The sequence below is a fragment of the Schistocerca gregaria genome, chromosome 9, assembly GCF_023897955.1.
Source record: "Schistocerca gregaria isolate iqSchGreg1 chromosome 9, iqSchGreg1.2, whole genome shotgun sequence".
Taxonomy (NCBI): domain Eukaryota; kingdom Metazoa; phylum Arthropoda; class Insecta; order Orthoptera; family Acrididae; genus Schistocerca; species Schistocerca gregaria.
The window spans coordinates 20,313,521-20,336,513 of NC_064928.1; positions in this window are offsets into that span (position 1 = coordinate 20,313,521).

The window sequence follows — 22,993 nt, forward strand, 5'->3', positions numbered from 1 at the left end:
AACGATCAAAGCGTAGACTGTTTCAGACATTACTCCCATGGAGGAAAGTGCGGATGGTGACTTTTGTATTCAATCACGATGCAATATCTGTGTTTCATCAACATTTTGAAGGTCCACAGATTACAGAATGCCTCCAGATGTGCATCGGAAACTACTACTGGTCTTCCAGGGAACGATCAAAGCGTAGACCGTTAGAGACATTACTCCCATGGAGGAAAGTGCCCATGGTGACTGTTGTATTCAATCCCGATGCAATTTCTGTGTTTCATCAACACTCTGATAGTCCACAGATTACAGAATGCCTCTAGATGTGCTTCAGAAACTACCACTGGTCTTCCAGGGAACGATCAAAGCGTAGACTGTTTGAGACATTACTCCCGTGGAGGAAAGTGCGCTTGTTGACTGTTGCTTTCAATCCCCATGCTATTTCTGTGTTTCATCAACACTCTGAACGTCCACAGATTACATATTGCCTCCAGATGTGCAACGGAAACTACTACTGGTCTTCCAGGGAACGATCAAAGCGTAGAACTTTAGAGACTTTACTCCCATGGAGGTAAGTGCCCATGGTGACTTTTGTATTCAATCCCGATGCAATTTCTGTGTTTCATCAACACTCTGTTAGTCCACAGATTACAGAATGCCATCAGATGTGCATCGGAAACTACTACTGGTCTTCCAGGGAACGATCAAAGCGTAGACTGTTTGAGACATTACTCCTGTGGAGGAAAGTGCGCATGTTGACTGTTGCATTCAATCCCGATGCTATTTCTGTGTTTCATCAACACTCTGAACGTCCACAGATTACATATTGCCTCCAGATGTGCATCGGAAACTACTACTTTTCTTCCAGGGAACGATCAATGCGTGGACTGTTTTAGACATACCTCCCGTGGAGGAAAGTGCGCATGGTGACTGTTGTATTCAATCCCGATGCAATTTCTGTGTTTCATCAACACTCTGATGGTCCACAGATTACAGAATGCCACCAGACATGCATCGGAAACTACTACTGGTCTTCCTGGGAACGATCAAAGCATAGACTCTTTCAGACATTACTCCCATGGAGGAAAGTGCGGATGGTGACTGTTGTATTCGCTCCCGATGCAAATTCTGTGTTTCATCAACATTTTGAAGGTCCACAGATTACAGAATGCCTCCAGATGTGAATCGGAAACTACTACTGGTCTTCCAGGGAACGATCAAAGCGTAGACTGTTTCAGACATTACTCCCATGGAGGAAAGTGTGGATGGTGACTTTTGTATTCAATCACGATGCAATATCTGTGTTTCATCAACATTTTGAAGGTCCACAGATTACAGAATGCCTCCAGATGTGCATCGGAAACTACTACTGGTCTTCCAGGGAACGATCAAAGCGTAGACTCTTCGAGACATTACTCCCATGGAGGAGACTGCGCATGGTGACTGTTGTATTCAATCCCGATGCAATTTCTGTCTTTCATCAACACTCTGATAGTCCACAGGTTACAGAATGCCTCCAGATGTGCATCGGAAACTACTACTGGTCTACCAGGGAACGATCAAAGCGTAGACTGTTTGAGACATTACTCCCGTGGAGGAAAGTGCGCATGATGACTGTCGTATTCAATCCCGATGCAATTTCTGTGTTTCATCATCACGCTGATAGTCCACAGATTACAGAATGCCACTAGATGTGCATCGGAAACTACTAGAGGTCTTCCAGGGATCGATCAAAGCGTAGACTGTTTGAGACATTACTCCCGTGGAGGAAAGTGCGATTGGTGACTGTTGTATTCAATCCCGATGCAATTTCTGTGTTTCATCAGCACTCTGATAGTCCACAGATTACAGAATGCCTCCAGATGTGCATCGGAAACTACTACAGGTCTTCCAGGGAACGATCAAAGCGTAGACCGTTAGAGACATTACTCCCATGGAGGAAAGTGCGCATGGTGACTGTTGTATTCAATCCCGATGCAATTTCTGTGTTACATCAACACTCTGACAGTCCACAGATTACAGAATGCCTCCAGATGTGCTTCAGAAACTACCACTGGCCTTCCAGGGAACGATCAAAGCGTAGACTGTTTGAGACATTATTCCAATGGAGGAAAGTGCGCATGGTGACTGTTTTATTCAATCCCGAAGCAATTCTTGATTTTCATCAACATTCTGATAGTCCACAGGTTACTGATTGCTCCAGATGTGCATCGGAAACTACTACTGGTCTTCCTGGGAACGATCAAAGCGTAGACCGTTAGAGACATTACTCCCATGGAGGAAAGTGCGAATGGTGACTGTTGTATTCACTCCCGATGCAATTTCTGTGTTTCATCAACATTTTGAAGGTCCACAGATTACAGAATGCCTCCAGATGTTCATCGGAAGCTACTACTGGTCTTCCAGGGAACGATCAAAGCGTAGACTGTTTCAGACATTACTCCCTTGGAGGAAAGTGCGGATGGTGACTGTTGTATTCACTCACGATGCAATTTCTGTGTTTCATCAACATTTTGAAGGTCCACAGATTACAGAATGCCTCCAGATTTGCATCGGAAACTACTACTGGTCTTTCAGGGAACAATCAAAGCGAAGACTGTTTGAGACATTACTCCCATGGAGCAAAGTGCACATTGTGAATATTGTATTCAATCCCGATGCAATTTCTGTGTTTCATCAACACTCTGATAGTCCACAGATTATAGAATACCACCAGATGTGCATCGGAAACTACTACTGGTCTTCCAAGGAACGATCAAAGCGTAGACTCTTTGAGACATTACTCCCGTGGAGGAAAGTGCGCATGGTGACTGTTGTATTCAATCCCGATGCAATTTCGGTGTATCATCAACACTCTGATAGTCCACAGATTACAGAATGCCACCAGACGTGCATCGGAAACTGCTACTAGACTTCCAGGGAACGATCAAAGCGTAGACCGTTAGAGACTTTACTCCCATGGAGGAAAGTGCGCATGGTGATTGTTGTATTCAATCCCGATGCAATTTCTGTGTTTCATCAACACTTTGATGGTCCACAGACTACTGAATGTCACCAGACATGCATCGGAAACTACTACTGGTCTTCCTGGGAACGATCAAAGCGTAGACTCTTTCAGGCATTATTCCCATGGAGGAAAGTGCGGATGGTGACTGTTGTATTCGCTCCCGATGCAAATTCTGTGTTTCATCAATATTTTGAAGGTCCACAGATTACAGAATGCCTCCAGATGTGCATCGGAAACTACTACTGGTCTTCCAGGGAACGATCAAAGCGTAGACTGTTTCAGACATTACTCCCATGGAGGAAAGTTTGGATGGTGACTTTTGTATTCAATCACGATGCAATATCTGTGTTCCATCAACATTTTGAAGGTCCACAGATTACAGAATGCCTCCAGATGTGCATCGGAAAGTACTACTGGTCTTCCAGGGAACGATCAAAGCGTAGACTCTTTGAGACATTACTCCCGTGGAGGTAACTGCGCATGGTGACTGTTGCATTCAATCCCGATGCAATTTCTGTGTTTCATCAACACTCTGATAGGCCACAGATTACAGAATGCCACCAGATGTGCTTCGGAAACTGCTACTGGTCTTCCAGGGAACGATCAAAGCGAAGACTGTTTGAGACATTACTCCCGTGGAGGAAAGTGCGCAAGATGACTGATGTATTCAATCCCGATGCAATTTCTGTGTTTCATCATCACGCTGATAGTCCACAGATTACAGAATGCCACTAGATGTGCATCGGAAACTACTATAGGTCTTCCAAGGATCGATCAAAGCGTAGACTCTTTGAGACATTACTCCCATGAAGGAAAGTGCGCATGGTGACTGTTGTATTCAGACCCGATGCAATTTCTGTGTTTCATCAACACTCTGACAAACCACAGATTACAGAATGCCACCAGACGTGCATCGGAAACTACTACTGGACTTATAGGGAACGATCAAAGCGTAGACCGTTAGAGACATTACTCCCATGGAGGAAAGTGCGCATGGTGACTGTTGTATTCAATCCCGATGCAATTTCTGTGTTTCATCAACACTCTGATGGTCCACAGATTGCAGAATGCCACCAGACATGCATCGGAAACTACTACTGGTCTTCCAGGGAACGATCAAAGCGTAGACTGATTCAGACATTACTCCCATGGAGGAAAGTGTGGATGGTGAATGTTGTATTCACTCACGATGCAATTTCTGTGTTTCATCAACATTTTGAAGGTCCACAGATTAAAGAATGCCTCCAAATGTGCATCGGAAACTACTGCTGGTCTTCCAGGGAACAATCAAAGCGTAGACTGTTTGAGACATTACTCCCGTGGTGGAAAGTGCGCATGGTGACTGTTGAATTCAATCCCGATGCAATTTCTGACTTCAATCGACACTCTGAAAGTCCACAGATTACATATTGCATCCAGATGTGCATCGGAATCTACTACTGGTCTTCCAGGGAACGATCAAAGCGTGGACTGTTTGAGACATACCTCCCGTGGAGGAAAGTGCGCATGGTGACTGTTGTATTCAATCCCGATACAATTCCTGTGTTTCATCAACACTCTGCTGGTCCACAGACTACAGAATGCCAACAGACGTGCATCGGAAACTACTACTAGACTTCCAGGGAACGATCAAAGCGTAGACCGTTAGAGACATTACTCCCATGGAGGAAAGTACGCATGGTGACTGTTGTATTCAATCCCGATGCAATTTCTGTGTTTCATCAACACTCTGATAGGCCACAGATTACAGAATGCCACCAGATGTGCATCGGAAACTACTACTGGTCTTCCAGAGAACGATTAAAGCGTAGACTATTTGAGACACTTCACCCATGGAGGAAAGTGCGCATCGTGACTGTTGTATTCAATCCCGATGCAATTTCTTGGTTTTATCAACACTCTGATACTCCACAGATTACAGAATGCCTCCAGATGTGCATCGGAAACTACTACAGGTCTTCCAGGGAACGATTAAAGCGTAGACCGTTAGAGACATTACTCCCATGGAGGAAAGTGCGCATGGTCACTGTTGTATTCAATCCCGATGCAATTTCTGTGTTACATCAACACTCTGATAGTCCACAGATTACAGAATGCCTCCAGATGTGCTTCAGAAACTACCACTGGCCTTCCAGGGAACGATCAAAGCGTAGACTGTTTGAGACATTATTCCAATGGGGGAAAGTGCGCATGGTGACTGTTTTATTCAATCCCGAAGCAATTCTTGATTTTCATCAACATTCGGATAGTCCACAGGTTACAGATTGCCTCCAGATGTGCATCGGAAACTACTACTGGTCTTCCTGGGAACGATCAAAGCGTAGACCGTTAGAGACATTACTCCCATGGAGGAAAGTGCGAATGGTGACTGTTGTATTCACTCCCGATGCAATTTCTGTGTTTCATCAACATTTTGAAAGTCCACAGATTACAGAATGCCTCCAGATGTTCATCGGAAGCTACTACTGGTCTTCCAGGGAACGATCAAAGCGTAGACTGTTTCAGACATTACTCCCATGGTAGAAAGTGCGGATGGTCACTGTTGTATTCACTCACGATGCAATTTCTTTGTTTCATCAACACTCTGATAGGCCACAGATTACAGAATGCCACCAGATGTTCTTCGGAAACTACTACTGGTCTTCCAGGGAACGATCAAAGCGAAGACTCTTTGAGACATTACTCCCGTGGAGGAATGTGCGCATGATGACTGTTGCATTCAATCCCGATGCAATTTCTGTGTTTCATCATCACGCTGATAGTCCACAGATTACAGAATGCCACTAGATGTGCATCGGAAACTACTAGTGGTCTTCCAGGGATCGATCAAAGCGTAGACTGTTTGAGACATTACTCCCATGGAGGAAATTGCGCATGGTGACGGTTGTATTCAGACCCGATGCAATTTCTGTGTTTCATCAACACTCTGACAGTCCACAGATTACAGAATGCCACCAGACGTGCATCGGAAACTACTACTCGACTTCCAGGGAACGATCAAAGCGTAGACCGTAAGAGACTTTACTCCCATGGAGGAATGTGCGCATGGTCACTGTTGTATTCAATCCCGATGCAATTTCTGTGTTTCATCAACACTCTGATAGTCCACAGATTACAGAATGCCACCAGATGTGCATCGGAAACTACTACTGGTCTTCCAGAGAACGATTAAAGCGTAGAATATTTGAGACACTTCACCCACGGAGGAAAGTGCGCATCGTGACTGTTGTATTCAATCCCGATGCAATTTCTTGGTTTCATCAACACTCTGATGCCTACAGATTACAGAATGCCTCCAGACGTGCATCGGAATCTACCACTGGTCTTACAGGGAATGATCAATGCGTAGACAGTTTGAGACATTACTTCCGTGGAGGAATGTGCGCATGGTGACTGTTGTATTCAATCCCGATGCAATTTCTGTGTTTCGTCAACACTCTGATAGTCCACAGATTACAGAATGCCACCAGATGTGCATCGGAAACTACTACTGGTCTTCCAGGGAACGATCAAAGCGTAGACTCTTTGAGACATTACTCCCGTGGCGGAGAGTCGCATGGTGACTGTTGTATTCAATCCCGATGCAATTCCTGTGTTTCATCAACACTCTGATAGTCCACAGATTACAGAATGCGTCCAGATGTGCATTGGAAACTACCACTGGTCTTCCAGGGAACGATCAAAGCGTAGACTGTTTGAGACATTACTAAGACGGAGGATAGTGCGCATGGTGACTGTTGTATTCAATCCCGATGCAATTTCTGTGTTTCATCAACACTTTGATAGTCCACAGATTACAGAATGCCTCCAGATGTGCTTCGGAAACTGCTACTGGACTGCCACGGAACGATCAAAGCGTAAACTCTTTGACACATTACTCCTATGGAGGAAGGTGCGCATGGTAACTGTTGTATTCAATCCCGATGCAATTTCTGTGTTTCATCAACACTCTGATGGTCCACAGATTACAGAATGCCACCAGATGTGCATCGGAAACTACTACTGGTCTTCCAGGGAACGACCAAAGCGTAAACACTTTGAGACGTTACTCCCATGGAGGAAAGTGCGCATGGTGACTGTTGTATTCAATCCCGATGCAATTTCTGTGTTACATCAACACTCTGGTACTCCACAGATTACAGAATGCCTCAAGATGTGCATCGGAAACTACTACTAGTCTTCCTGGGAACGATCCAAGCGTAGACTGTTAGAGACATTACTCCCATGGAATAAAGTGCGCATGGTGACTGTTGTCTTCAATCCCGATGATATTTCCGTGTTTCATCAACACTCAGTTAGTCCACAGATTTCAGAATGCCTCCAGATGTGCATCGGAAACTACTACTGGTATTCCAGGGAACGATCAAAGCATGGACTGTTTGAGACGTTACTGCCATGGAGGAGAGTGCGCATGGTGACTGTTCTATTCAATCCCGATGCAATTTCTGTGTTTCGTCAACACTCTGATAGTCCACAGATTACAGAATGCCACCAGATGTGCATCGGAAACAACTACTGGTCTTCCAGGGAACGATCAAAGCATAGACTGTTTGAGACATTACTTCCGAGGATTAATGTGCGCATGGTGACTGTTGTATTCAATCCCGATGCAATTTCTGTGTTCATCAACACTCTGTAAACCCACAGATTACAGAACGCCACTAGATGTGCATCGGAAATTGCTAGAGGTCTTCCAGGGATCGATCAAAGCGTAGACTGTTTGAGACATTACTCCCGTGGATTAAAGTGCGCATGGTGACTGTTTTATTCAGTCCCGATGCAATTTCTGTGTTTCATCAACACCCTGATAGTCCACAGATTACAGAATACCACCAGACGTGCATCGGAAACTACTACTGGACTTCCAGGGAACGATCAAAGCGTAGACCGTTAGAGACATTACTCCCATGGAGGAAAGTACGCATGGTGACTGTTGTATTCAACCCGATGCAAATTCTGTGTTTCATCAACACTCTGATAATCCACAGATTACAGAATCCCTCCAGATGTGCATCGGAATCTACCACTGGTCTTCCAGGGAACGATCAAAGCGTAGTCAGTTTGAGACATTACTTCCGTTGAGGAAAGTGCGCATGGTGAGAGTTGTATTCAATTCCGATGCACTTTCTGATTTTTATCAACCCTATGAATGTCCACAGAGTACAGATTGCCTCCAGATGTGCATTGCAACTACTACTGGTCTTCCTGGGAACGATCAAAGCGTAGACTGTTTCAGACATTACTCCCATGGAGGAAAGAGCGGATGGTGACTGTTGTATTCACTCCCGATGAAATTTCTGTGTTTCATCAACATTTTGAAGGTCCACAGATTACAGAATGCCTCCACATGTGCATCGCAAACTACTACAGGTCTTCCAGGGGTCGATCAAAGCGTAGACTGTTCGAGACATTACTCCCTTGGAGGAAAGTGCGCATTTTGACTGTTGTATTCAATTCCGATGCAATTTCTGTGTTTCATCAACATTCTGATAGTCCACAGATTACACAATGCCTCCAGATGTGCATCGGAAACTACTACTGGTCTTCCAGTGAACGATCAAAGCGTAGACTGTTTGAGACATTACTCCCGTGGAGGAAAGTGCGCATGGTGACTGTTGTATTCAATCCCGATGCAATTTCTGTGATTCATCAACAATCTGATAGTCCACAGATTACAGAGTGCCTCCAGATGTGCATCGGAAACTACCACTGGTTTTCCAGGGAACGATCAAAGCGTAGACTGTTTGAGACATTACTCCCATGGAGGAAATTGCGCATGGTGACTGTTGTATTCAATCCCGATGAAATTTCTCAGTTTTATTAACACTCTGATAGTCCACAGGTAACAGAATGCCTCCAGATGTGCTTTGGAAACTACTACTGGTCTTCCAGGGAACGATCAAAGCGTAGACTGTTTGAGATATTACTCCTGTGCAGGAAAGTGCGCATGGTGACTGGTGTATTCAATCCCGGTGCAATTTCTGTGTTTCATCAACACTCTGGTACTCCACAGATTACAGAATGCCTCCAGATGTGCATCGGAAACTACTACTGGTCTTCCTGGGAACGATCCTATCGTAGACTCATTGAGACATTACTCCCGTTGAGGACAGTGCGCATGGTGACTGTTTTATTCAGTCCCGATGCAATTTCTGTGTTTCATCAACACCCTGATAGTCCATAGATTACAGAATGCCACCGTACGTGCATCGGAAACTACTACTGGACTTCCAGGGGTCGATCAAAGCGTAGACTGTTCGAGACATTACTCCCTTGGAGGAAAGTGCGCATTTTGACTGTTGTATTCAATCCCGATGCAATTTCTGTGTTTCGTCAACACTCAGATAGTCCACAGATTACAGAATGCCACCAGATGTGCATCGGAAACAACTACTGGGCTTCCAGATAACGATCAAAGCGTAGACTGTTTGAGACATTACTCCTGTGGAGGAAAGTCCGCATGGTGACTGTTGTATTCAATCCCGATGCAATATCTGTGTATCGTCAACACTCTGATAGTCCACACATTACAGAATGCCTCCAGATATGCATCGGAAACTGCTACTGGTCTTCCTGGGAACGGTCCAAGCGTAGACTGTTAGAGACATTACTCCCATGGAATAAAGTGCGCATGGTCACTGTTGTATTCCATCCCGATGATATTTCTGTGTTTCATCAACACTCAGTTAGTCCACAGATTTCAGATGCCTCCAGATGTGCATCGGAAACTACTACTGGTCTTCCAGGGAACGATCAAAGCGTATACTGTTTGAGACGTTACTCCCATGGAGGAGAGTGCGCATGGTGACTGTTGTACTCAATCCCGATGCAATTTCTGTGTTTCATCAACAGTCTGGTAGTCCACAGGTTTCAGATTGCCACCAGATGTGCATCGGAAACTACTTCTGGTCTTCCAGGGTACGTTCAAAGCTTAGCCTGTTTGAGACATTACTCCCGTTGAGGAAAGTGCCCATGGTGATTGTTGTATTCAATCCCGATGCAATTTCTGTGTTTCATCAACACTCTGATAGTCCACAGGTTACAGAATGCCTCCAGATGTGCATCGGAAACTACTACTGGTCTTCCAGGGAACGATCAAAGCGTAGACTGTTACAGACGTTACTCATATTGAGGAAAGTGCGCATGGTGACTGTTGTATTCTATCCCGATGCAATTTCTGTGTTTCATCAACACTCTGATAGTCCAGAGATTACAGAATGCCTCCAGATGTGCATCGGAAACTGTTACTGGTCTTCCAGGGAACGATGAAAGCGTAAACTCTTTAAGACATTACTCCTATAGCGGAAGGTGCGCATGTTAACTGTTGTATTCAATCCCGATGCAATTTCTGTGTTTCATCAACACTCTGATACTCCACAGATTACAGAATGCCTCCAGATGTGCATCGGTAACTACTACTGGTCTTCCAGGGAACGATCAAAGCGTAGACTATTTGGGACATTACTCCCATGGAGGAAAGTGCGCATGGTGACTGTTGTATTCAATCCCGATGCAATTTCTGTGTTTCGTCAACACTCAGATAGTCCACAGATTACAGAATGCCACCAGATGTGCATCGGAAACAACTACTGGGCTTCCAGAGAACGATTAAAGCATAGACTGTTTGAGACATTACTTCCGTGGTGGAATGTGCGCATGGTGACTGTTGTATTCAATCCCGATGGAATTTCTGTGTTTCATCAACAGTCAGGTAGTCCACAGGTTACAGAATGCCACCAGATGTGCATCGGAAACTACTACTGGTCTTCCAGGGTATGTTCAAAGCATAGACTGTTTGAGACATTACTCCCGTGGAGGAAAGTGGCCATGGTGACTGTTGTATTCAATCCCGATGCAATTTCTGTGTTTCATCAACACTCTGATAGTCCACAGATTACAGAATGGCACCAGATGTGCATCGGAAACTACTACAGGTCATCGAGGGAACGATCAAAGCGAGGACTGTTTCAGACATTACTCCCATGGAGGAAAGTGCGCGTGGTGACTGTTGTATTCAATCCCGATGCAATTTCTGTGTTTCATCAACACTCTGATAGTCCACAGATTACAAAATGCCTCCAGATGTGCGTTGGAAACTACCACTGGTCTTCCAGGGAACGATCAAAGCGTAGACTGTCAGAGACATTACTAACATGGAGGAGAGTGCGCATTGTGACTGTTGTATTCTATCCCGATGCAATATCTGTGTTTCATCAACACCTTGAAGGTCCACAGATTACAGAATGCCTCCAGATGTGCATTGGAAACTACCACTGGTCTTCCAGGGAACGATCAAAGCGTAGACTGTTTGAGACATTACTAACTTGGAGGAAAGTGCGCATGGTGACTGTTATATTCAATCCCGATGCAATTTCTGTGTTTCATCAACACTCTGATAGACCACAGATTACAGAATGCCTCCACTTGTGCATCGGAAACTACTACTGGTCTTCCAGGGAACGATCAAAGCGCAAACTCTTTCGGATATTACTCCCATGGAGGAAGGGGCGCATGGTGACTGTTGTAATCAATCCCGATTAAATTTCTGTGTTTCATCAACACTCTGATAGTCCACAGATTACAGAATGCCTCCAGAAGTGCATCGGAAACTACTACTGGTCTTCCCGGGAACGATCAAACGTAGACAGTTTGAGACATTACTTCTGTGGAGGAAAGTGCGCATGGTGACTGTTGTTTTCAATCCCGATGCAATTTCTATGTTTCGTCAACACTCTGATAGTCCACAGATTACAGAATGCTACCAGATGTGCATCGGAAACTACTACTGGTCTTTCAGGGAACGATCAAAGCATAGACTGTTTGAGACATTACTCCGGTGGAGGAAAGTGCGCATGGTGACTCTTGTATTCAATCCCGATGCAATATCAGTGTTTCATCAACACTTTGAAGGTCCACAGAATACAGAATGCCTATAGATGTGCATAGGAAACTACTACTGGTCTTCCAGGGAACTATCAAAGCCTAGGTTGTTTGAGACATTACTCCTATGGAGGAAAGTGCGCATGGTGACTGTTGTATTCAATCCCGATGCAATTTCTGTGTTTCATCAACAGTCTGGTAGTCCACAGGTTTCAGAATGCCACCAGATGTGCATCGGAAACTACTACTGGTCTTCCAGGGTACGATCAAAGCGTAGACTGTTTGAGACATTACTCCGTGGAGGAAAGTGCCCATGGTGACTATTGTGTTCAATCCCGATGCAATTTCTGTGTTTCATCAACACTCTGATAGTCCACAGATTACAGAATGACACCAGATGTGCATCGGAAGCTACTACTGGTCTTCCAGGGAACGATCAAAGCGTAGACTGTTTGAGACATACTTCCCGTAGAGGAATGTGCGCATGGTGACTGTTGTATTCAATCCCGATGCAATTTCTGTGTTTCATCAACACTCTGATAGTCCACACATTACAGAACGCCACCAGATGTGCATCGGAAACTACTACTGGTCATCGAGGGAACGATCAAAGTGTGGACTGTTCGAGACCATACTCCCGTGGAGGAAAGTGCGCATGGTGACTGTTGTATTAAATCCCGATGCAACTTCTGTGTCTCATCAACACTCTCATAGTCCACAGATTACAGAATGCTCCGAGATGTGCTTTGGATACTGCTACTGGTCTTCCAGGGAACGATCAAAGCGTAGTCTGTTTGAGACATTACTCCTGTGGAGGAAAGTGCGCATGGAGACTGGTGTATTCAATCCCGATGCAATATCTGTGTTTCATGAACACTCCGGTACTCCACAGATTACAGAACGCCTCCAGATGTGCATCGGAAACTACTACTGGTCTTCCTGGGAACGATCCAAGCGTAGACTGTTTGAGACATTACTCCCGTGGAGGAAAGTGCGCATGGTGACTGTTGTATTCAGTCCCGATGCAATTTCTGTGTTTCATCAACACCCTGATAGTCCACAGATTACAGAATGCTACCAGACGTGCATCGGAAACTACTACTGGACTTCCAGGGAGCGATCAAAGCGTAGACCTTTAGAGACATTACTCCCATGGAGGAAAGTGCGCATGTTGACTGTTATATTCAATCCCGATGCATTTTCTGTGTTTCATCAACAATCTGATAGTCCACAGGTTACAGAATGCCTCCAGATGTGCATGGGAATCTACCACTGGTCTTTCAGGGAACGATCAAAGCGTAGACAGTTTGAGACATTACTTCCGTGGAGGAAAGTGCGCATGGTGACTGTTGTATTCAATCCCGATGCACTTTCTGATTTTCATCAACACTCTGAAAGTCCACAGAGTACCGATTGTCTCCAGATGTGCATTGAAACTACTACTGGTCTTCCTGGGAAAGATCAATGCGTAGACTCTTTCAGACATTACTGCCATGGAGGAAAGTGCGGATGGTGTCTGTTGTATTCAGTCCCGATGCAATTTCTGTGTTTCATCAACAGTCAGGTAGTCCACAGGTTACAGAATGCCACCAGATGTGCATCGGAAACTACTACTGGTCTTCCAGGGTACGTTCAAAGCATAGACTGTTTGAGACATTACTCCCGTGGAGGAAAGTGGCCATGGTGACTGTTGTATTCAATCCCGATGCAATTTCTGTGTTTCATCAACACTCTGATAGTCCACAGATTACAGAATGGCACCAGATGTGCATCGGAAACTACTACTGGTCTTCCAGGGAACGATCATAGCGTAGACTCTTTGAGACATTACTCCTATGGAGGAGAGTGCGCATTGTGACTGTTGTATTCTATCCCGATGCAATATCTGTGTTTCATCAACAACTTGAAGGTCCACAGATTACAGAATGCCTCCAGATGTGCATTGGAAACTACCACTGGTCTTCCAGGGAACGATCAAAGCGTAGACTGTTTGAGACATTACTAACTTGGAGGAAAGTGCGCATGGTGACTGTTATATTCAATCCCGATGCAATTTCTGTGTTTCATCAACACTCTGATAGACCACAGATTACAGAATGCCTCCAGTTGTGCATCCGAAACTACTACTAGTCTTCCAGGGAACGATCAAAGCGCAAACTCTTTCAGACATTACTCCCATGGAGGAAGGGGCGCATGGTGACTGTTGTAATCAATCCCGATTAAATTTCTGTGTTTCATCAACACTCTGATAGTCCACAGATTACAGAATGCCACCAGAAGTGCATCGGAAACTACTACTGGTCTTCCCGGGAACGATCAAACGTAGACAGTTTGAGACATTACTTCTGTGGAGGAAAGTGCGCATGTTGACTGTTGTTTTCAATCCCGATGCAATTTCTGTGTTTCGTCAACACTCTGATAGTCCACAGATTACAGAATGCCACCAGATGTGCATCGGAAACTACTACTGGTCTTTCAGGGAACGATCAAACCATAGACTGTTTGAGACATTACTCCGGTGGAGGACAGTGCGCATGGTGACTCTTGTATTCAATCCCGATGCAATATCAGTGTTTCATCAACACTTTGAAGGTCCACAGAATACAGAATGCCTATAGATGTGCATAGGAAACTACTACTGGTCTTCCTGGGAACTATCAAAGCCTAGTCTGTTTGAGACATTACTCCTATGGAGGAAAGTGCGCATGATGACTGTTGTATTCAATCCCGATGCAATTTCTGTGTTTCATCAACAGTCTGGTAGTCCACAGGTTTCAGAATGCCACCAGATGTGCATCGGAAACTACTACTGGTCTTCCAGGGTACGATCAAAGCGTAGACTGTTTGAGACATTACTCCGTGGAGGAAAGTGCCCATGGTGACTATTGTGTTCAATCCCGATGCAATTTCTGTGTTTCATCAACACTTTGATACTCCACAGAATACAGAATGCCTCCAGATGTGCATCGGAAACTACTACTGGTCTTCCAGGGAACGATCAAAGCGTAGACTCTTCGAGACATTACTCCCATGGAGGAGACTGCGCATGGTGACTGTTGTATTCAATCCCGATGCAATTTCTGTCTTTCATCAACACTCTGATAGTCCACAGGTTACAGAATGCCTCCAGATGTGCATCGGAAACTACTACTGGTCTTCCAGGGAACGATCAAAGCGTAGACTGTTACAGACGTTACTCATATTGAGGAAAGTGCGCATGGTGACTGTTGTATTCTATCCCGATGCAATTTCTGTGTTTCATCAACACTCTGATTGTCCAGAGATTACAGAATGCCTCCAGATGTGCATCGGAAACTGCTACTGGTCTTCCAGGGAACGATCAAAGCGTAAACTCTTTAAGACATTACTCCTATAGCGGAAGGTGCGCATGTTAACTGTTGTATTTAATCCCGATGCAATTTCTGTGTTTCATCAACACTCTGATACTCCACAGATTACAGAATGCCTCCAGATGTGCATCGGTAACTACCACTGGTCTTCCAGGGAACGATCAAAGCGTAGACTATTTGAGACATTACTCCCATGGAGGAAAGTGCGCATGGTGACTGTTGTATTCAATCCCGATGCAATTTCTGTGTTTCGTCAACACTCAGATAGTCCACAGATTACTGAATGCCACAGATGTGCATCGGAAACAACTACTGGGCTTCCAGGGAACGATTAAAGCATAGACTGTTTGAGACATTACTTCCGTGGTGGAATGTGCGCATGGTGACTGTTGTATTCAATCCCGATGGAATTTCTGTGTTTCATCAACAGTCAGGTAGTCCACAGGTTACAGAATGCCACCAGATGTGCATCGGAAACTACTACTGGTCTTCCAGGGTATGTTCAAAGCATAGACTGTTTGAGACATTACTCCCGTGGAGGAAAGTGGCCATGGTGACTGTTATATTCAATCCCGATGCAATTTCTGTGTTTCGTCAACACTCTGATAGTCCACAGATTACAGAATGGCACCAGATGTGCATCGGAAACTACTACTGGTCTTTCAGGGAACGATCAAACCATAGACTGTTTGAGACATTACTCCGGTGGAGGACAGTGCGCATGGTGACTCTTGTATTCAATCCCGATGCAATATCAGTGTTTCATCAACACTTTGAAGGTCCACAGAATACAGAATGCCTATAGATGTGCATAGGAAACTACTACTGGTCTTCCTGGGAACTATCAAAGCCTAGTCTGTTTGAGACATTACTCCTATGGAGGAAAGTGCGCATGATGACTGTTGTATTCAATCCCGATGCAATTTCTGTGTTTCATCAACAGTCTGGTAGTCCACAGGTTTCAGAATGCCACCAGATGTGCATCGGAAACTACTACTGGTCTTCCAGGGTACGATCAAAGCGTAGACTGTTTGAGACATTACTCCGTGGAGGAAAGTGCCCATGGTGACTATTGTGTTCAATCCCGATGCAATTTCTGTGTTTCATCAACACTTTGATACTCCACAGAATACAGAATGCCTCCAGATGTGCATCGGAAACTACTACTGGTCTTCCAGGGAACGATCAAAGCGTAGACTCTTCGAGACATTACTCCCATGGAGGAGACTGCGCATGGTGACTGTTGTATTCAATCCCGATGCAATTTCTGTCTTTCATCAACACTCTGATAGTCCACAGGTTACAGAATGCCTCCAGATGTGCATCGGAAACTACTACTGGTCTTCCAGGGAACGATCAAAGCGTAGACTGTTACAGACGTTACTCATATTGAGGAAAGTGCGCATGGTGACTGTTGTATTCTATCCCGATGCAATTTCTGTGTTTCATCAACACTCTGATTGTCCAGAGATTACAGAATGCCTCCAGATGTGCATCGGAAACTGCTACTGGTCTTCCAGGGAACGATCAAAGCGTAAACTCTTTAAGACATTACTCCTATAGCGGAAGGTGCGCATGTTAACTGTTGTATTTAATCCCGATGCAATTTCTGTGTTTCATCAACACTCTGATACTCCACAGATTACAGAATGCCTCCAGATGTGCATCGGTAACTACCACTGGTCTTCCAGGGAACGATCAAAGCGTAGACTATTTGAGACATTACTCCCATGGAGGAAAGTGCGCATGGTGACTGTTGTATTCAATCCCGATGCAATTTCTGTGTTTCGTCAACACTCAGATAGTCCACAGATTACTGAATGCCACAGATGTGCATCGGAAACAACTACTGGGCTTCCAGGGAACGATTAAAGCATAGACTGTTTGAGACATTACTTCCGTGGTGGAATGTGCGCATGGTGACTGTTGTATTCAATCCCGATGGAATTTCTGTGTTTCATCAACAGTCAGGTAGTCCACAGGGTACAGAATGCCACCAGATGTGCATCGGAAACTACTACTGGTCTTCCAGGGTATGTTCAAAGCATAGACTGTTTGAGACATTACTCCCGTGGAGGAAAGTGGCCATGGTGACTGTTATATTCAATCCCGATGCAATTTCTGTGTTTCATCAACACTCTGATAGTCCACAGATTACAGAATGGCACCAGATGTGCATCGGAAACTACTACAGGTCATCGAGGGAACGATGAAAGCGAGGACTGTTTCAGACATTACTCCCATGGAGGAAAGTGCGCGTGGTGACTGTTGTATTCAATCCCGATGCAATTTCTGTGCTTCATCAACACTCTGATAGTCCACAGATTACAAAATGCCTCCAGATGTGCGTTGGAAACTACCACTGGTCTTCCAGGGAACGATCAAAGCGTAGACTGTTAGAGACATTACTAACATGGAGGAGAGTGCGCATTGTGACTGTTATATTCAATCCCGATGCAATTTCTGTGTTTCATCAACACTCTGATAGACCACAGATTACAGAATGCCTCCAGTTCTGCATCGGAAACTACTACTGGTCTTCCAGGGAACGATCAAAGCGCAAACTCTTTCAGATATTACTCCCATGTAGGAAGGGGCGCATGGTGACGGTTGTAATCATTCCCGATTAAATTTCTGTGTTTCATCAACACTCTGATAGTCCACAGATTACAGAATGCCTCCAGAAGTGCATCGGAAACTACTACTGGTCATCGAGGGAACGATCAAAGTGTGGACTGTTCGAGACCATACTCCCGTGGAGAAAAGTGCGCATGGTGACTGTTGTATTAAATCCCGATGCAACTTCTGTGTCTCATCAACACTCTCATAGTCCACAGATTGCAGAATGCCACCAGATGTGCATCGGAAACTACTACTCGTCTTCCTGGGAACGATCCAAGCGTAGACTGTTTGAGACATTACTCCCGTGGAGGAAAGTGCGTATGGTGACTGTTATATTCAATCACGAAGCAATATCTGTGTTTCATCAACACTCTGATATACCACAGATTACAGAATGCCTCCAGTTGTGCATCGGAAACTACTACTGGTCTTCCAGGGAACGATCAAAGCGCAAACTCTTTCAGACATTACTACCATGGAGGAAGGGATGCATGGTGACTGTTGTAATCAATCCCGATTAATTTTCTGTGTTTCATCAACACTCTGATAGTCCACAGATTACAGAATGCCACCAAAAGTGCATCGGAAACTACTACTGTTCTTCCAGGGAACGATCAAACGTAGACAGTTTGAGACATAACTTCTGTGGAGGAAAGTGCGCATGGTGACAGTTGTTTTCAATCCCGATGCAATTTCTGTGTTTCGTCAACACTCTGATAGTCCACAGATTACAGAATGCCACAAGATGTGCATCGGAAACTACTACTGGTCTTTCAGGGAACGATCAAAGCATAGACAGTTTGAGACATTACTCCGGTGGAGGAAAGTGCGCATGGTGACTCTTGAATTCAATCCCGATGCAATATCAGTGTTTCATCAACACTTTGAAGGTCCACAGAATACAGAATGCCTATAGATGTGCATAGGAAACTACTACTGGTCTTCCAGGGAACTGTCAAAGCCTAGTCTGTTTGAGACATTACTCCAGTGGAGGAAAGTGCGCATGGTGACTGTTGTATTCAATCCCGATGCAATTTCCGTGTTACATCAACAATCTGGTAGTCCACAGGTTTCAGAATGCCACCAGATGTGCATCGGAAACTACTACTGGTCTTCCAGGGTACGATCAAAGCGTAGACTGTTTGAGACATTACTCCGTGGAGGAAAGTGCCCATGGTGACTATTGTGTTCAATCCCGATGCAATTTCTGTGTTTCATCAACACTCTGATAGTCCACAGATTACAGAATGCCACCAGATGTGCATCGGAAGCTACAACTGGTCTTCCAGGGAACGATCAAAGCGTAGACTGTTTGAGACATACTTCCTGTAGAGGAATGTGCGCATGGTGACTGTTGTATTCAATCCCGATGCAATTTCTGTGTTTCATCAACACTCTGATAGTCCACAGATTACAGAATGCCACCAGATGTGCATCGGAAACTACTACTGGTCATCGAAGGAACGATCAAAGTGTGGACAGTTCGAGACAATACTCCCGTGGAGGAAAGTGCGCATGGTGACTGTTGTATTAAATCCCGATGCAACTTCTGTGTCTCATCAACACTCTGATAATCCACAGATTACAGAATGCTCCCAGATGTGCTTTGGATACTGCTACTGGTCTTCCAGGGAACGATCAAAGCGTAGTCTGTTTGAGACATTACTCCTGTGGAGGGAAGTGCGCATGGTGACTGGTGTATTCAATCCCGATGCAATTTCTGTGTTTCATCAACACTCTGGTACTCCACAGATTACAGAACGCCTCCAGATGTGCATCGGAAACTACTACTGGTCTTCCAGGGAACGATCCAAGCGTAGACTGTTTGAGACATTACTCCCGTGGAGGAAAGTGCGCATGGTGACTGTTGTATTCAGTCCCGATGCAATTTCTGTGTTTCATCAACACCCTGATAGTCCACAGATTACAGAATGCCACCAGACGTGCATCGGAAACTACTACTGGACTTCCAGGGAGCGATCAAAGCGGAGACCGTTAGAGACATTACTCCCATGGAGGAAAGTGCGCATGTTGACTGTTGTATTCAATCCCGATGCATTTTCTGTGTTTCATCAACAATCTGATAGTCCACAGATTACAGAATGCCTCCAGATGTGCATCGGAATCTACCACTGGTCTTCCAGGGAACGATCAAAGCGTAGACAGTTTGAGACATTACTTCCGTGGAGGAAAGTGCGGATGGTGACTGTTGTATTCAATCCCGATGCACTTTCTGATTTTCATCAACACTCTGAAAGTCCACAGAGTACCGATTGCCTCCAGATGTGCATTGAAACTACTACTGGTCTTCCTGGGAACGATCAAAGCGTAAAGTCTTTGAGACATTACTCCTATAGAGGAAAGTGCGCATGGTGACTGTTGTATTCAATCCCGATGCAATTTCTGTGTTTCATCAACACTCTGATACTCCAAAGATTACAGAATGCCTCCAGATGAGCATCGGAAACTACTACTGGTCTTCCAGGGAACGATCAAAGCGTAAACTCTTTGAGACATTACTCCCATGGAGGAAAGTGCGCATGGTGACTGTTGTATTCAATCCCGATGAAATTTCTGTGTTTCATCTACACTCTGGTACTCCACAGATTACAGAATGCCTCCAGATGTGCATCGGAATCTACTACTAGTCTTCCTGGGAACGATCCAAGCGTAGACTGTTAGAGACATTACTCCCATGGAATAAAGTGCGCATGGTGACTGTTGTATTTAATCCCGATGATATTTCTGTGTTTCATCAACACTCAGTTAGTCCACAGACTTCAGAATGCCTCCAGATGTGCATCGGTAACTACTACTGGTCTTCCAGGGAACGATCAAAGCGTGGACTGTTTGAGACGTTATTCCCATGGAGGAGAGTGCGCATGGTGACTGTTGTATTCAATCCCGATGCAATATCTGTGTTTCATCAACACCTTGAAGGTCCACAGATTACAGAATGCCTCCAGATGTGCATTGGAAACTACCACTGGTCTTCCAGGGAACGATCAAAGCGTAGACTGTTTGAGACATCACTAACTTGGAGGAAAGTGCGCATGGTGACTGTTGTTTTCAATCCCGATGCAATTTCTGTGTTTTATCAACAGTATGATAGTCCACAGGTTTCAGAATGCCACCAGATGTGCATCGGAAACTACTACTGGTGTTCCAGGGTACGTTCAAAGCATAGACTGTTTGAGACATTACTCCCGTGGAGGAAAGTGCCCATGGTGACTGTTGTATTCAATCCCGATGCAATTTCTGTGTTTCATCAACACTCTGATAGTCCACAGATTACAGAATGGCACCAGATGTGCATCGGAAACTACTACTGGTCATTGAGGGAACGATCAAAGCGAGGACTAATTTAGACATTACTCCAATGGAGGAAAGTGCGCATGGTGACTGTTGTATTCAATCCCGATGCAATTTATGTGTTTCATCAACACTCTGATAGTCCACAGATTACAAAATGCCTCCAGATGTGCATTGGAAACTACCACTGGTCTTCCAGGGATCGATCAAAGCGTAGACAATTTGAGACATTACTCCTGTGGAGGAAAGTGCGCATGGTGACTGTTGTTTTCAATCCCGATGCAATTTCTGTGTTTCGTCAACACTCTGATAGTCCACAGATTACAGAATGCCACCAGATGTGCATCGGAAACTACTACTGGTCTTTCAGAGAACGATCAAAGCATAGACTGTTTCAGACATTACTCCAGTGGAGGAAAGTGCGCATGGTGACTGTTGTATTCAATCCCGATGCAATATCAGTGTTTCATCAACACTTTGAAGGTCCACAGATTACAGAATGCCTATAGATGTGCATAGGAAACTACTACTGGTCTTCCAGGGAACTATCAAAGCCTAGTCTGTTTGAGACATTACTGCTGTGGAGGAAAGTGCGCATGGTGACTGTTGTATTCAATCCCGATGCAATTTCTGTGTTTCATCAACAGTCTGGTAGTCCACAGGTTTCAGAATGCCACCAGATGTGCATCGGAAACTACTACTGGTCTTCCAGGGTACGATCAAAACGTAGACTGTTTGAGACATTACTCCGTATAGGAAAGTGCCCATGGTGACTGTTGTGTTCAATAACGATGCGATTTCTGTATCTCATCAACACTCTGATAGTCCACAGATTACAGAATGTTCCCAGATGTGCTTTGGATACTACTACTGGTCTTCCAGGGAACGATCAAAGCGTAGACTGTTTGAGACATTACTCCTGTGGAGGAAAGTGCGCATGGTGAATGGTGTATTCAATCCCGATGCAATTTCTGTGTTTCATCAACACTCTGGTACTCCACAGATTACAGAATGCCTCCAGATGTGCATCGGAGACTACTACTGGTCTTCCTCGGAACGACCAAGCGTCGACTGTTTGAGACATTACTCCCGTGGAGGAAAGTGTGCATGGTGACTGTTGTATTCAGTCCCGATGCAATTTCTGTGTTTCATCAACAATCTGATAGTCCACAGATTACAAAATGCCACCAGACGTGCATCGGAAACTACTACTGGACTTCCAGGGAGCGATCAAAGCATAGACCGTTAGAGACATTACTCCCATGGAGGAAAGTGCCCATGTTGACTGTTGTATTCAATCCCGATGCAATTTCTGTGTTTCATCAACAATCTGATGGTCCACAGATTGCAGAATGCCTCCAGATGTGCATCGGAATCTACCACTGGTCTTCCAGGGAACGATCAAAGCGTAGACTGTTTGAGACATTACTCCCATGGAGGAAAGTGCGGATGGTGACTGTTGTATTCACTCCCGATGCAATTTCTGTGTTTCATCAACATTTTGAAGGTCCTCAGATTACAGAATGCGTCCACATATGCATCGGAAACAACTACAGGTCTTCAAGTGATAGATCAAAGCGTAGACTGTTTGAGACAATACTCCCGTGGAGGAAAGTGCGCATGGCGACTGTTGTATTCAATCCCGATGCAATTTCTGTGTTTCATCAACACTCTGATAGTCCACAGATTACAGAATGAGTCCAGATGTGCATCGGAAACTACTACTGGTCTTCCAGGGAACGATCAAAGCGTAGACTGTTTGAGACATTACTCCCGTGGAGGAAAGTGCGCATGGTGACTGTTGTATTCAATCCCGATGCAATTTCTGTGATTCATC